This window comes from Solanum pennellii, chromosome 6 (genome assembly GCF_001406875.1).
Source record: "Solanum pennellii chromosome 6, SPENNV200".
Taxonomy (NCBI): Eukaryota; Viridiplantae; Streptophyta; class Magnoliopsida; order Solanales; family Solanaceae; genus Solanum; species Solanum pennellii.
In genome coordinates, this window is record NC_028642.1 from 15,418,402 (window position 1) to 15,422,133 (window position 3,732).

The 3,732-nt window shown below is 34.2% G+C and overlaps 1 pseudogene; it reads right to left on the reverse strand.

Annotated features, from left to right (window-relative positions):
• Positions 1–2,609, reverse strand: part of LOC107022133 — a 17,635-nt pseudogene extending 15,026 nt beyond the window's left edge.
• Between the last annotated feature and the right edge of the window lie 1,123 nt (positions 2,610–3,732).

Below are 3,732 nucleotides of genomic sequence, written 5' to 3' on the forward strand. Positions count from 1 at the left end.
TTAATCAGTAGAGTATAGATACCAAAAACTCTACTGTCAGCGAATCAATCCACAGCAGGAAAGTACACGAAGAAAAAATGTGATTTTAAGAAGAAGGAAGATCAGAAAATTCGTTAGTAATATTCTGAAGACTGAATGGTATTTATAGGCAAGAAGAATATATTCTGAAAGGTTGCAACCCTTTCAGAATTAACACGACCATTAATGAAAGGTTGCAAACTTTCAAATGGTATTGACTGTTCCTGAAAGTTGCAACCTTTCAGAACAGTCATGGCGGGAAATTTTGAATATAACGGAATTTAAAACGGGTCACTCGCGCGGATCCGAGTCGGGTCGGGTTTTAACTAAAAAGTTGAAAACATTTCGGTTATCAACTAATTTATTGAAAATAATTTTTGGCCATTTAAAATTAATTAATAAATAATTAAAATAAATTTTGTCCAAAAAATTATCTCTCGATCGATCATTTGCCGAAGCCGAAGCCGAAGCCGAAGCGAGCGAGCGACGACGACGGCGCGAGGGGGGTCCCTCTTTCCAACCCTTTTAACAATTAATAGGAGCGTTTATTTATTTAAACTCTCCTATTTTCCTTTCCATTACCGATGAGGGACTATTGCCTTTTTCAATAAAGCATTAGAGGACTTTTCAAGTTCCCAACCTTTCAAGTTCTAAACCTTTCAAATTCCTCTCCTTCCCTTTATTTCCCATCAATTCTTGCTACATACCCAACAATATTACCCCCTTTAAGCTTTTATCTTCAACTCTCGCATTAACAGATACTTTTGGATTTCTGCCTTAACCTATATTAATGAATGCTTCAGAAGCTATGGCTTCGTTATTGTACCGTCCAGAATCAACAATGGTTGTTGCAACATATTTTTTGCCAATATTCACATACCTGATACCATTCATAAATTGGTGATGTAACCAATCATAACTAGTTCTTCCCTGAACCGAAATTGTTATGTAACCAATCGTAACTAGTTCTGCCCTGAACCAAAATTGATCCCCAATAACAACTCTAGGAACATGTCCAAAAGTCCGCTCACAATTTACCCACTTTTTCTGATTTTTTAAAATCAATGCTACCTCTATATGGATATTTCTTTTGGATAGTCCTTCAGGTTTCTCTGCTTTATCTTATCACAAAAGTTAGGTTTCTCTGCTTTTATATTCTCGCAAAAGTTTAGTATATACGTCATCAAAACGTTTTAGAGTCTCTCTAACTTCTTTTACTTTATCAATATGTTCATATTCAGTTGTCAATCCATGACCAGAAACATCACACATGACAGCAGAATTCCTTAAATCTTGTTGAGAAACTCCGAGATCCATTTGCTTCTTCATGACCACAGATTCATATTGATCCCAATCCTTATAAACAAAATACTTGCCTTTGATCAGTTCATTGTGCGGCTAAGGACGTATGATATCGGGCAATGGCTTTAAATCAACAACATCTTCTAAAATATCTAAGCACTTGTGTATGATTTCGCCCTCCTTGCCACGTTTCTTACCATCAGTACTTTGGTTCTTCAGACCTGATCTTAGTGAGTTCCATTTGGAGCATGTTAAAATGGAAATTTCCTCATTATCTACCCTACTCCTGGACTCATCGTCAGAAACTTCTGAATGGTGAACTCTCTGGCTTATTTCCTTACTAGGTTTATTTCGAGCATTGATTATATTTTATTGTTAAACAATACCAGGCAATTCTGGAGCATTTTCAATAGGCTCATCTATTATAAATCAAAACATGTATTTTGGAGAGCTTGACTAACCAACTCTTCATGTTGTTGAGTAGATTCATCACAAATAAGATTTTCTTCTTTCAATTTCAAAGGTTGGTTTCCATTAGTAGGTTGACATGAGGTATTTAAATGACTTGAACCACCACGTGAACTAGTTGCCTCAAAATTACTTGGCTCAGCCATATCTTCAGAAAAACTTTTGCTCTCACCATCAACAGAGTATTGAGTATCACTTCCTTTCTTCTTTTGACGAACACAATTCTCAGGAGAACTCTTCCTAGAGTCTACTTTTACATGCTTGGTATTGGATGGAAATTTCGGGTAGACCTTTCTGGTTATGTTATTTTCACGAACAAACGGACCACAATTCTCAGGAAAATTCTTCCTAGTATCGGATCTCATAGGCTTGGTATTGGATAGAAATTCCGGGTTGATCTCTCTGGTTTTGTTGTTGTCACAAACAAATGGACCACAATTCTCACGAAAATTCCTTGTGGTCTCGAATATTACAGTCTTGGTAGTGGATGGCAATTCCGAGTTGATCTCTCTGGTTCCATTGTGTTAACAAACAAATGAACCACAATTTTCAGAAAAATTGCGGGTAGCATCAACTTTTAAGCGCTTAAATGTGGAGAGAGATTTAGTATCGACATCTCATGAGCTTTCTTCTTGCCTAACATCTTTGTCGAACTCATCGTTTCAGCTAACACAGACATCTAGAATATACAATTATAAAGTGTGGACAACTAAAAACCTTAATTTTACATTACATGATTATTTACATTTAGCTAGACAAGGCATTATGAATATAGGAATCTAACAAAATAAAGAAGATACAGCAAAAGGAAACACATATTTGGAGACAAATTACTGTCATAGAAAGAAGTTTAATTGAGCTCATCTTGACCCGTCCAACTCGAAACATGTAATATGGTCCAGGGTTTGGGACACTGGTTTCAAGTTCAGTTCAAGAAAAATTAACCCAATTGGTTCAGTTACTAGAGACCGGTTTAAAATACTACGAATCTTATGAAAGCATATAGTAAAATTCTACTAGAAAATTAACGAATTACGTAAAGAAAAGAAAATTACAGCAAGGAGATTAAACTAAAGAATTCCAAAACAACAGGAAAAGAAAAGAAACAACTTACTTGAAGTGTTGGAATATCAAAACGCTTTATAAAGACAAAATCCCCACAACCACAAATATTAGTGTGCATTTTATTCCTACTCAAATTCGTTCTTTCTTTTCAAATTTAAACAAAGTTACCATAAATACTAATCCTAATTTTGGTATAATTCTTAAGTCAGCTTAATTTTTTCCCCTTCGCTATTTTCAATCTATTCTTTTTGGGACTAAAATTCACAAATCTCACTTTTCTATTATACATGTTTGGTTCCACAAGGAATACAAGTGCAATAAGTATAATGATAATTTCCTTCAACTAATTTGTTTCTAACTGTCTATTTTCTTTTCAAACAACTTTGAAAATGAAACATGACTCAGATTTTATGATAAGAACAATTAGGCTTAAAGCATCTTATATTTATATATAAGACGTGTCATGTAGTCATGTATATCGTATACCCTAATGCAAGCATCATTAGATGCTTCTATAGCTTGAACTCCATCATTTCAGCCAAATAGATTTTGTTTAGTAAAAAATAATGAAGTACAAACTATGTGTGTTTTCTTTATACAATGATTATTTATTTTAATTGTGTATTTTCTTATCATGACAAAATATTTAGGGGGAATACAAGTTAGAGTTAGTGTCAGAGCTAAATGAAGTTAAGGGGTGTCGATCGACTTCGTCAGAAAATTATATTATGTAGTTACAATAAAAATATATATTCTGTTTATCTCTTTTAATCAAAGAATAACAAAAGTCTCACATCACTGGTTAATGAGATGAGTGGACTCCTTATAAGGCTTGGACGGTGTGAGTTAGGCCTAAGACCTAATTTTACACCTAATATA